This window comes from Lissotriton helveticus, chromosome 2_1 (genome assembly GCF_964261635.1).
Source record: "Lissotriton helveticus chromosome 2_1, aLisHel1.1, whole genome shotgun sequence".
Taxonomy (NCBI): Eukaryota; Metazoa; Chordata; class Amphibia; order Caudata; family Salamandridae; genus Lissotriton; species Lissotriton helveticus.
The window spans coordinates 863,517,733-863,531,665 of NC_136059.1; positions in this window are offsets into that span (position 1 = coordinate 863,517,733).

Here is a 13,933-nt window from a genome sequence, read left to right on the forward strand (position 1 = left end):
AACGTTCTCTTGGATGCTTAAGGACCTTGGGGACCACAAAGCCCTCCTGGTACTTTCTGTAAGTCCTACACAGTGGGATTCCTATGAGCTGGTCAGAGGACCCACCCCCTTTCCACAGCATTCCGCAAACATCATTACTACTTAAAAAGCATAGAAATGTACTGAAAAAAACAAAGGTTACAGGTAAGATATATTTAGGAATTAGCATTTAAAAACCTTAGAAACTCACTGAAATGAAACAAAGGGTACAAGGATGTTATAGTTAGGTAATAGAATTTAAAAAACTTAAATATTCACTGAAAAAACAGAGGTTACAGGGACAATATAGTTAGGATCAGATTTCACACACACAAAACCAGAGAAATTCAGCAGTTATAGTTAGCTGAGCTAACTATAACTCCTGCCCTGCAATCCACTGCTTATGACCTCACATATTACATCATTCATGATATGGTCAGTGATATCACTGATGATTTTACTAATAACATCTCAAATGACATCACTGATGCATCATCCACAGAATCTCTGATGCACCCCCTCACACCCCAACATAACCTTTCATACACTCACTCCAACTTCCACACTAGCATTGTTAAAACCATTGACACACCCATACCTGTACTTACACACCAACTCACTGATTCATAGGATTACACACACATCTACTCAGTCACCCATACAACCCCACATTTACCAACTCACTCACTAATACAGCCACTGATATATCCACTCATATACCCATACAGTCACTCACACACAGTCAGTCACTCATAGAGCTACTCACATATCTACTCACCTATAGAGCCATTCACACTGCCATTTACTCACCTATACGCTTATACACACACTCACTTATTTATTCAAACCATTACTAACACATACTCTCTCACCTATACAGACACTGACACAAGCACACACTCACCCCTACGCCCATTCTCGCCATCACTCAGTCACATATACAATCACACATATACTCTAACACTCACCTATACTGCCTTTTCCATATGCAGCTACTCACCCATAGACCACTGACACATCCATTCACTCACCACCACAGCCATACACATGCTCACTCAACCATGTATCTCCTTATACACACACTCACTAACCTATAGAGCCACTGAGACACCCATGCACTCATCTATACAGTCAGTTATACACACCCTCACCCACCAAATAGACATTGAGAAACCCATACACATACTCAGACAACCAATCACTCACCCATATAGAAACTCACATACCCACTCACACACCCATACAACTACTTAGACACCAAATGACAGATAGATAGAGACATTCACGCAATTCACCCACCCCTACATTCACGGAAACACCTGATCACTCACTTATAAAGTCAGTCACGCACCCACTGAATCATCCATACAGGCACTCATACGCCCACTGATTCATCAATACACCTTGGTATACCTATTTAACACTCATAAACATTTAGAAAACACTCAGTCACTGGATGATGTCATCAGTGATCAAGAAACACCAGAGGGCCTTGACTCTACTCAGTAAGGCTGAGTCACTATAACAACAAAACGGAACAATTGTCAGTACTGAGCAACAATCCATTACTTATTTCACACCCGGACCCAAGGAGCTAAACATATAGGTCCACACTTTTTACAGTGCCATCAATCATTTTATTTGGCAAAAAGTTTTCAAATTACTTGTAAACAACGCTTTATATATATGTACATCAACCATGAATACAAATAGAATATATACACACATGAACACATTTTATAAAACTCGACAGATCACATAGACACCAGCATACATTCAATGTAAACCTTCAACCATACCTCCAAACAAACTCCACAAACATTTGTACAAAACACTCACACCATCCATCCGGCACACCAGTTTGGGTCAAATCAATCACACTAAACCAAAGCTTTTTAGTGGCCACATACCTAGGTGTACACAAATCTCACGACAAAGGTCAAACAACCAGACAAAGTTTTCTACACTCTCACTGAAGTGCACAAATGAATCCAGACAACCAGAATAAACAAAGTCCATAAACTATTTCAGTGCACCAGTGGACAACCTAAACAATAGTTGTTTGCTTGACAAAACATAAAGGACCTTTATGATGCCACAGAAAATGTCATGAGTGATGTAATATGTGAGGTCATAAGTTATAGTTAGCTCAGCTAACTACAACTCCCACATTTCTCTGGTTTTGTGCGTGTGAAATCTGAGCCTAACTATAAAGTCCCTTTAATCTATGATTTTTCCAGTGAACATCTAAGGTTTTTTAAATTAATTTCTTAACTATAACATCCCTGTAACCTATGTTTTTTCAGCAAATATACACACACATATATACACACAAATGTATGTATCTATATATATAATTCACTGAAAAAACATAGGTTTTAGGGACATTATAGTTAGAAATTAGCATTTAAAAAAACTTTAGAAATTCACTGAAAAAACCATAGGTTTCTGAGACGTTATAGTTAATTGGATGTTTCACTCATACAAAAACAGTGAAATTTGACCGTTTACTATAACTCGCGTCCCCGCAATGCACTGCTGATGATGTCACATATTACATCACTCATGACATGAGGGAATGCTGTAGACTCGTTTACATATGTAGAGGGAGGAGTTGAGGATGAATCGTAGGTTGTGTACATGGTCAGTAAGTGTTGTTACTGTTCACAGTGTAGTTGGCCAGCAGGAGTCATCTGAAGCTGAGGGGGTGGGTCTAAGGATGAGTACCTTCATGTTGTGTGAGTTCAGTTTAGAGAGCTGCTCCTTATTCAGTTGGTGGCGTACTTAATTGCGTCATAGAGGTTGTTTTTTGTGGTATGTGGCTCCTTGAAAAGGAAGAGGATTAGCTGGGTGTTGACGTAGGAGATGCTGTTGAGGTTGTGATGGTGGGTCACTTGTGTGAGGGTGGCCATGGAGATGTTGAATAGCGTCGGGCTGAGGGATGAGCACTGGGGGACGGTGCAAATGATGTCAGTGGTTTTGGATCAGAAGGCTGGGAGGCAGATGCTCAGGATTACTATTGAACACATATTATTTGGCCATGGGGAAAAGTATGTGAAACCATTAAGGACTTTTTGTTGTAAATTTTGTCAGCATATATTTGTAAGTAACATTATTTACAATGGAAGAAAATTAATGATAGTGTTTTGTTATTTTAAGATTGTTTGACATACCTCATAGTTACATAAGAAATTGGTCTAAGAAAAAAACATTTAACATATGTTTTATTTCTATTTTTTAGATTGTTATTGAGAATGTTGAATGTTTTTTTTCAGATAATCTTCTTGATTGTCTTTTTTTGCCCGCTGTTATGTGATGAGTAGTATTGAACTCACTGTTTCTTAGTGAAATTTAATTTATTCTGAGAACAGCAAAAAAGGCAAATAAAATGCTTTACAAATTATGTTGTTGTGTTGTAAAAGATAAATTGTAACTGTATTTTTTTGTCTTCGACAGATGCTAATTTTATAATATATATTTTTTTAATGTATTATTTTGAATGTAAGTATAAGTAACTGCTAAAAAACTGATCGATGGGATGTACTTCTACAGAGCTGAAGTAACAGAACGTGGATGGAGTACATTAATATGTAAAGATGGTTTGTATCTTTTAAACACATTTGAAGAAATTAAAAAAATATATATAATGAGTGTACCTGTATTCTTTGCATTTTACTACAACACATCTACTACTTTGGAACTGGTAAGGTGAATAGATATATTGTACTTTTTTTAGTACTGCATTTTATTATAATAGCCTTAGTTTTTTCCTATAGTGATAAGGAGTGACTGGTTTGAAAATGTAAGAACATTTTATAACAAAAAATTCATATAAGCAATTTTATTCATATAATCTTATAAAGTAGTTGAGAATGGTTTTTGCATAATATTTTTTAAAGTGTAAAATAATTGATAAAGCTAGTTTTGTATTATGTATTAGGAAAAACGATAAAATGAAGTGTTTATGTTTTTCTACAGGGAATAACAAGATATAAAAATTCACTATGGAAGAAGAACAGAATAATATAGAAGATAATTTCGAAATTAGTAACACTCTATGGAACTAAATATACCTTTCATGGAGAGTGAGAATGAAGATGAAAATATTTGTGGTGGAGATATTACCTGCAATTTTTTTAGATGAAATATTGGATGATGATTTAGTGCAAGTATTAGAGGACATCGAGTTTCATGATATGACTTTTGAAATTGATAATCACGAAAATGAAATATCAGATGAAATCATGTTAGAAGCTCTATTAAATGAAGAAATGTTACAAGAATAAATTGATGAGGAAAAATTTAAAATGGTTTGAGAGACTCTTCTTGCAGAATTGTAATCATTCAGCTAGTATCCAAGTATTCATGCTGCAATGTGGGCCTTAGGGCATGGACTGCTTCAAACCTCTATAGATTATGTATGCACTCTTCTATGCACCAGCAAACTTGTGTTTTATAGCTTCAATTCCCCAATTTCCCCTTACATTTCTAGCAAACACTCTGTCATTGCTGATTCAGTATTGTACTGAGATATTCATCGGAATGTCCTTATGTATGCACTGTGGTAAAAATGAAGCTCTTATAAAATCAGTTATGAAGTCTCTTTGCAGAAGTGTAATTATACAGTCAGTACTCAAGTAATTATAGAGCAAAGTAGGCCTTAGGCCATGGAGTGCTTTAAAACTCCTATAGACTAAGGGGCCCATTAGGATGACGGGGGGACTTTGTGAAGGTGCAATATATTCAGCTAGACAATTTCCTTGTAGAAGTGTAAGCATTCAGTCGGTTTCCAAGTAGTCATGCACCAAAGCAGGCCTTAGGGCATGTACTGCTTCAAATCACTCTAGACTATGCATCCACTGTTCTATACACCAGTAACTTGCCTTTTAACCATCAATTCCCCAGTCTGTATCGTTAGAGTTTCATCAAACAGTCTCACAATACTGTTTCAGTATTATAGTAAACCATACAGCACTATCTGCTTATCTATACACTGTTCTAAAAGTAAAGCTGCTTTACATTCAGCTACACACTCTCCTTCCAAAATTTTAATCCTTCAGGGCCTCATTTATGAGGCTCCTTGCGCCATTGGAACGTCACTTTTTGTGATGTTCCGTGGTGCACCTGTCTGTGTGATATTTATCAGGCAGCACTAAGGCACTTTTTTTGGCGTACTGCTGCCTGATAAATATCAGCCCCTTTAACGCAGTGTTTTGCATGAAAGGGGCGTGCAATCGGTGTTGCTGGGAACATTCCCAGCAACACCCATGGCCTTTTGACACTACCCCACATTTACGAGAAATCGTAAATCTGAGGCTGAGCCAAAAGCTTATGCCTCCCCAGAGGAGGCGTAAGGAAGGCGCAACGGGGAAAAATAGTTTTATTTCTCTTCGTTTTTTCTTTATTCACTAAGATACACTTAATAAGTCAGTTATGCAATCATTCTTAAAAAAAACATCAATTTAGACACTTATTTACCCATTTATTCTTCCATCGACCTTTAGATATACATATATAAAAAATATGTATTTTTCAGAAAGACACACATTCACTGGATGATGTCATCAGTGATGTCATCAGTGATGTCATTTGAGATTTCATCAGTGATGTCTTGAGTGATGTCACTGACCATGTCATGAGTGATGTAATATGTGACGTCATCAGCAGTCCATTGTGGACGCGCGAGTTATAGTTAGCTGAACTAACTATGACGGGGACATTTCAATGGTTTTGTATGAGTGAAATGTCCAGCTAACTATAACATGTGTGAATCCCATGGTTTTTTCAGTGAATATATATATATATATATATATATATATATATATATATATATATATATATATATATATATATATATATATATATATATACCTACTGGCGGTTGCCAGTAGGTAGTTATAGTTAGGATCATTTTCCATAGGAAATCCGCAACATTCTATTGGGAATAACTTTGGCGCAGATTGAGGGATCTGCCTGTAATTTTCCTTAAATTTGCCTCGCTGCGCTCCGCTCCTTCCCTGAAAAGTTTCGGGGGGATTCGTCAAGCGGGGGCCAAGATAAAAGGGGGGTCCCAAAACGTGTTTTCCCCATGTTAATTTTCATAGGGCGGTTGGACTCACTTTTAGCCCGAACGGCTGAATGGATTTCCACCAAACTTGGCAAAATTGCAGGGACTGGTAGCCCGATGTGCCTTTGCTATGTCTCAAGATATGTGCTCCAGTGGATTTTGAGTAATTTAGGTTCAAAAAAATATATATATCTATAAGCGCGGCCCAGTACGCACACCGGGGCGCGCACCAGCGCGCTACGCGAGTTCGCGAGCGGAAAGCTGATTGGCTCTCGGGTGTCTGTCAACATTCCAAACAGTCCGGAGCGGCCGCCATCTTTTGTCTCGGTAGGATCGAGACACAAGAGGTGGCAAAAACAAAGGGGGAAATGACCAAAAGGGGGCAGGGTAGACCCGCCCTGACTCTCTAGGTTTGATGTGGGGGCCATAAAAGGGCCCCGCGGTGCAAAAAAAAAAAGTATTTATTTTTCGATTTTCGCAGGGGGTGCGCCCAGTACGCGCACCGGGGAGCGTACCCCCTGTAGCTTTTTTTATAAATTGGAGGTAGTTCTAAAAAGAACTGTTTTTTTAATTCTTTTTGTTGTTTTATATTTTTTTTATTGTTTTTTTGAACATTTTTTACTTTTTTTGGCTTTTATGAACAATTTTATATTTTTCTGTAATTTTTATGGGGACATACAAAAAACAGGGAATTGTAAACGGCTCAACTGGAGCAAAAAAAATCAGGAAAAAATTAAGGTTTCTTTTTGCAGTTGTGGTTGTCTCCAGCACGGTTGATCAATTTGATACTTAGCTCTCCATAGCAAATTGTAGTCCCGCAAAATATACAAACTATTTTAAAATCTCCAAACTGGGGTTGGATATTTGGGACCATCTCCCTTGTCTCTGGACCCGATGGAGTGGGTTGTTTGCTTTTGGAGGTGCTGGGAGAAGATTGGGGAGGGTTTCTTGTCAGTTCTCTGACCTCTGCCGCAGCATAGTTGTTTGGGTGCCTGCGTTGCATATGGCGAATCATAGTATTGTTGCCTAATGAATACTTTTTTGCAGGGTTCTCCCTGGAAAGTACAGTGCCACAGATCAGACATGTCACTTTTGGCGCATTTACTTTCTTTAGTCCCCTTGGGATTTTAAAAAACTCCCACACAATGTGCTCCTTCGGATTATAGGGGGTATTATCTTCAGGCAGGAACTGCCTCTCCTCCTCCTCCTCCTCCTCCTCTTCTTCTTCACCACCATTGTGGTGTTGTGGTGGTCCTTGTGGTGGTGGTGGTGGTTGAGATGCTCCTGCTGCTGCTGCTGCTACTGTAGCCATTTCTCACTTACTAGAAACAGGTCTTCCTCAGTCAAAGTACAAAGTGAGAATGAGGAAAAAAGGTGGGGGCTTGCATCATTTGGAAAAAAAAACTGTTCTGAACCAATGAAAAGTGTTATTTTCAGGTCACATGACCCGACGCGCTTACGCTAAGCGCCCCGGGGCATGCCCCGGGATGCTTACGTTGCGCGATCATATGCGCTCGGGCGCTTCCGGGTGCGCTTACGCCGTGCGTCATAAGACGCATCACGCGGCTACGCGATACGTCACGATGATGTTTTCGTTCGCGGCAATAGCGCTAACGGGACGCTCACGGGTACCGCGCACCGGGGCGCGCCACAACACTGCGCTTACCGGTGCGCTCACTGGTACGCGCACCGGGCGCGCTCCAGGACAAAAAATTAAAAATTTAAAAAAAACATGAACAATATACATAATAAAAATAGTATTATATAAATATACAATATAGGATTCATTATAAACAATATTATATTTCATTGCTATAGAGATTTGCTATTAAAAAACCTTTGAAATTCACTGAATAAAACATAGGTTTGAGGCGCTATATATAGTTAGGAATTTGCATTTACAAAACCATTGAAATTCACTGAAAAAACCATAGGTTTCACACCAGTTATAGTTTGGAATTAGCATTTAAAAAACCTATTAAATTCACTGAAAAAACCATAGGTTTGACACCAGTTATAGTTAGCTGGAAATTTTACTGACATAAAACCATTGAAATTCCCACGTTATAGTTAGTTGGACTCACTATAACTTGCGCGCCTGCAATGCACTGCTGATGACGTCACATATTACATCACTCATGACATGGTCAGTGACATCACTCATGACATCACTGATGACACCATCCTTGTGACAGAGTGACAGACCTCCTTTCAGTGTAATGTAACCCTTGAAACACATATTCAAAAATAGAAACTAAAATTTTCAAAAAAATGGAGATACCCATACCAGTTACAACAACCAATTCAGTAATTCCACCATCTATATACACATCCACTCATTCACCAACAGTTCTATATAGTCACTCATACATATACTCACTCATCATATGTAGTGATACACCTATACATCCTGTTACACACCGACAGTCATCCAACAGTTACTCACACACATACTCACACATGCAAATAAACTATTGAACATCCATTTATTTGCATATACAGCTATACACACACTACCACCTTACTTCTAAGGAAACTTACACATACTTACTCTCTTAAACAATCACTTATAGAAACACATACTTATTTGAACAGGAACTCTTACAATCTCTCACTCTCACATATACTCACTTATATACATCAATACTCACATATACTAGATTAAAACATATGTAGTTACTGATAAAGACACTAGTGAGACAGTCATTCACTCACTAACACACACATATACACACTCATCCACCCATACAGTCCTGCACATATGCTGTCTTCAAAACATACAACCAGTGAGTCAGTCATTGATGCATCTATGTGCTAAGTAATACCCCCACCAAACCATACAGACCTTTACATATACATATATAAAACATATTTATTTTTCAGAAAGACACACATTCACTGGATGGTGTCATCAGTGATGTCATGAGTGATGTCACTGACCATGTCATGAGTGATGTAATATGTGACGTCATAGCTATGACCTGCTTCAGTCTCTGGTCACCCTTCTGCTCCGGAGGTTTTTTCTGCCTGAATTAATTGACACTTTCTTCTTTCCTGCTTCTTACTAGTCATGTAAGGATAGTATAGCTCTATGCGGTAGATGCACTTTTCTTGGGCAAGCTAACGTATGCAAAAAAGGATCCTCTGTTGTATCTAACTCTTGATAAATCCAATAATTAGCCAGAAAATCAGGTACCAATCATTCTCCTTTTAGTTTCGTGAGGGTCAGTAACCTGCAGGCAATGCAAGCTACTTTAACCACATAAGGTGACTAACTTTTCCAGGCATTATGTTTTTTTGTGATGTATATGCCATTGCACAGAAGAGAAACAAACTGTTGTGAAAAAACATCATTATTTTAGGGATTTTGCACCCAATTTATCATAATTTAGCCTGGTCAGAATGCAATGTCACTAAGCAATTGACTTGTAACTTACTTAAAATTATATTTCCAGTTGCAGAATTCACTGTGTTATCCCAAACCATAGATAACAGATTTGTGGCAGTGTGGAGTGACAATTTATATGTCCCCAGTGTATTTCATAGGTTTTTGCCCAGAGTGATACAAAGGCCTGATATGTTAGAAACAAAACATTCAATGGGTGACAGGTTTTTTGGGAAATCTGTATTACACTGCTCAGTGAAGAGTATTCAGCCATCGCCATCCACCAATACTCCAGCATTGATAGAATTCACTCTTGCTACTATCTGGTCTTGAGAGTGTGTCATGGGTATAAGTGGGTTAATACGTAATGAGAACAATATAGAGATAGTAGGCATTAACCGTCAAACTCAGGTAACTTAATTTACCTTCCTAATTGGAGCGCAAGATAGCATTTGATGTCTTGACAATATGCTTGTTTGCAAGTAGTTCATACTCAAATTGATTCTCTTTAGAGATTCAGAAGAAACACAAATATATACTAAATTATTCTCATTGGTCAAGTGTGAACATGAATGACATTCCAGAAGGACCTGAAAAGGTGGATCTTAAGAGGTTAGCTCTATCAATGTTGAAAAAATATTTTCCTGCATTATCTTGCTGGGATCTAGTAGAAGACATTCAGAGGATTCGTAAGACACTTTTACCTTTAAGGTAAGATCTGAAATGGCTGTAAGGGATCATGTGTAGAGCCAGGTTCTGACACAATCTCCACAGCTCCGTGGACCTGGTCCGAATTTGGCACACTAAGTATATTCAGCACAACCAATTTTGATTCACAGGGAGTTAAAGAAATTGATCCACTGGTTGCCCCAACTTAATTGCCAATGACTTAATTAAATACTTACAAAACATTTATGAATTGAAATTTCTCAAAAATGGAGAAGAATATTGCTTTTTATCGTAATTCCTCATTACGATCTTTGTGGAGTGGATTTACTTATTTGTTGTCAGTGATGAATCTGCTCTGTGCAATTACAGTTTTTTGGGTCTGTTTAGCACCAGATATTACTGGATGAATAAATACTCTTGGCAATACAGTGGGGCTGATTCAGCAAGCAGTATTACTGGGTGAAATAACACCGTCTCTTGTGATACCAGCTGTGGAAAAAGGAAAAAGCAATTACAAATTGCAGCTGAGACTGCCTGAGACATGGAAGTAATGTCAGAGTCCTCCTAAAGGTCGGGGCAGGTGGTATATTATACTAAATCCATTCAAATCAAATTGAAAGTGTAAATTATGTAAAACACCGCCTCTGAAACAAATAAACAATGCAGCAGCAAATAGGGTACATAACTTGCATTAGAAACATTTTTTGACAGGCACCACATCCATCCATGTTAATACTGTTACAACCAGAATAATACAGATCTGACCTCAGGACCTGTGTATGTAAATACAGTATTAACAACAAGGTCCGCTGGCAGTACAAGCTAACCTCATCTTCTAACCTTTTAAAACGCACTTATTTGTTTGAGCTTTATTTCTTGCACTTTGGAGATGATTTGGGGGGCTCATACTCTGTTACCATACTTTTTGATATACCTTCCTCCTTTGTTGGGCACAAGGGGCGGCAGATTGTGACCATTATCAGCTGGGCTTTACTGAATGTCTTAGGGCCTCCAGCGTATGCTCCCCGGTCCACCACAGCGTTTGCTGATTGAGTGGAGGGAGCCCCAGGCTACAGTTTCACCCACTTCCGGTGGGACAGTCTCGGCCGCCATCTTTGTTTAAGAGACGGTCTAGTCTCTGATATAAAGGCGGGTGCCGGAGCGGACGCGCGTTTAACAACAAGGTCAGCTGGCAGCACAAGCTAACCTCATCTTCTAACCTTTTAAAACGCACTTAATTGTTTGAGCTTTATTTCTTGCACTCTCACCAAATTTGTAATACTGTTTGGGGCTGATTTGGGGGGCTCATACTCTGTTACCATACTTTGGGACCTACCTTCCTCCTTTGTTGGGCACAAGGGGCGGCAGATTGTGACCATTATCAGCGGGGCTTTACTGAATGTCTTAAGGCCTCCAGCGTATGCTCCCCGGTCCACCACAGCGTTTGCTGATTGAGTGGAGGGAGCGCCACGCTACAGTTTCACCCACTTCCGGTGGGACAGTCTCGGCCGCCATCTTTGTGTAAGAGACGGTCTAGTCTCTAGCTCCACCCAACATGAATGGTGGGCTAAACGCGGAAGCACAGCGGACGCGCGCAGCGGGCGCGCCGGCTGCGCGCCAAAGGCAAGCCCGTCTGCGCCCATCAGCGCCAGCCACCCTGCCCGTTCAGAACCAGGTAGGAAGTATTCAGCTAGACAACTACTAGATATGTATCCCAAAACCGAGTGCGCTCACTCCTTGGATGTGGGCATAATCAGGGGTCCACTGACATGCCTTAAATGTAAGACCCAACTTTCCTTTTGGGCTAAGGAGTAGAGAGTAGAGGAAGTCAAGGGAGATGGCCCTCCGAGCCTCATTAAGGGTGGTTTGATAAACACACGCTCTTTAGGCCTTCATGCCCTAGAGGTCAGGCAGATGATTATGGACAATGACCTGGATTTCTTGGGTATAACGGAATCCTGGCTAAAAGAAGACTCAAACCCGGACATCGAAGTTGCTTTGCCGCCAGATTTCACAATATGTAGGGTGGACAGGAAAAATGGGAGAGGGAGAGGGATAGCAATACTCCATAAGAAGACTTTGCCCTGGAAAGTTATTTCACTCCCAGGTATCAGTGGAGCCGAACATATGGGCTTCAGCTGTAACATTACACACACCTTCTCCTTTTCAGGGGTATTGGTGTACCGCCCTCCAGGCAGCAGCAAGGCCTTCTTGGGTTCCCTTGGTGATGCGCTCAGTGAGGCTATGCTAAGGTATGCCAACTTTACGCTCCTTGGTGAAGTTAACCTTCACCTGGAACTTAGCGACAGCCATGGGGTTTCACCCTTTGTGGAGACGATACAGCTGCTGGGTATGGAACAATTGGTCCAGGGCCCAACCCATAGGGCAGGGCATACGCTGGATGTAGTTTGCTCCAACCTCAGCACGCTCCAGATAGGAAAGCCATCCCCACAGATCTGGTCCGACCACAGTTTCATTCCTCTATACATCCCGGTCCCAGGGTAGGGGCATAGAGAAGGGAAGTTAGTGACAGGACCCCCTAGGAAAGAGTGGCAGCGTCTGCTTATAAACAACGCACTGCATACAGTGGCGCAACATAAGGTTCCTACCCTCACAGGTGTTCCAGGTGAGGACTCCAGCAGGTTCCACGACTGGATATCGTCAATAGGGGAGGAATTGCTTCCAGCTGGTCGCCCAACTCGTTCAAGTAAAAGAAAACCCCATAGAGACCCCTGGTTCTCGAAAGAACTAGAAGAACTACTCCTGCAATCCAAGCAGTTGGAACACAGATGGAGAAGGGGTTAAGAGGATTCCGATTGCCTGATTTTCAAAACATTTAGGAAAAAATATCATGCAGCCATTAAATCAGCAAAAAAGTCTTACCTTTATGCTCAAATAACCAGGGCAAATCACAACCAAAAATAATTTTTTATAATCGTAAAATCATTCATCGACCCCAAGGGGGTACATGCTGAAATTCCCCCCTCTCAAAAGTTATGCGAAGCCATCGCAATTTACATTGAAGAAAAAATTAAGGCCATTCAAAATAACTTTGTGACCCTCGACCACTTGGGGCCTTTGAAGGCACAGGGAACCCCGAATGGGGAGGGTAGTGCAGACCTCCAAGCTTTTGAACTGGCCACTTTCTCCCAGACTAAGGAAGCAATCCTGACCTGTAAATCTGGCTCCCCGTTGCTCTTACATCATATAGTTGACATCGCTGGCCCGGTGATAAATGAGATTGTTAATTCCTAGCCACAGGGAGAGTCCCAGACGAATGGAAATTTGCCATAGTAAAACCTTTAAAGAGGAAATCAAACGTTGACTCATCAGATCTTACAAATTATAGACCCATATCCCTGTTACCCATCTTGGGTAAAATTACAGAGAAAATTGTTTACAAGGAGCTCTCCAATTACCTAGAGGCAACACAGGCTTTTCATCCCCGCCAATTTGGTTTCGGACCAAAATACTCTACTGAGTCGGCATTACTTGAAATATCAGATACCATTAAATTCATCCTGGACGAAGGCAAGAGGGCAGTGCTGATCCTCTTAGACCTGTCAGCAGAGTTTGACTCGATCTCACATAAAATCTTGCTTAAAAGATTAAGATTGTGTGGCATATTAGACCAGGCCTTGGCATGGATTACATATTTTTTAACAAACAGGACACAATCAATCGCGCTGGCACCATTCATGTCACCTGTACAAGTTATCACCACAGGGGTGCCGCAGGGGGCTTCATTGAGTCCTCTGCTGTTTAATGTATATATTGCCCCTCTTGTCACTCTG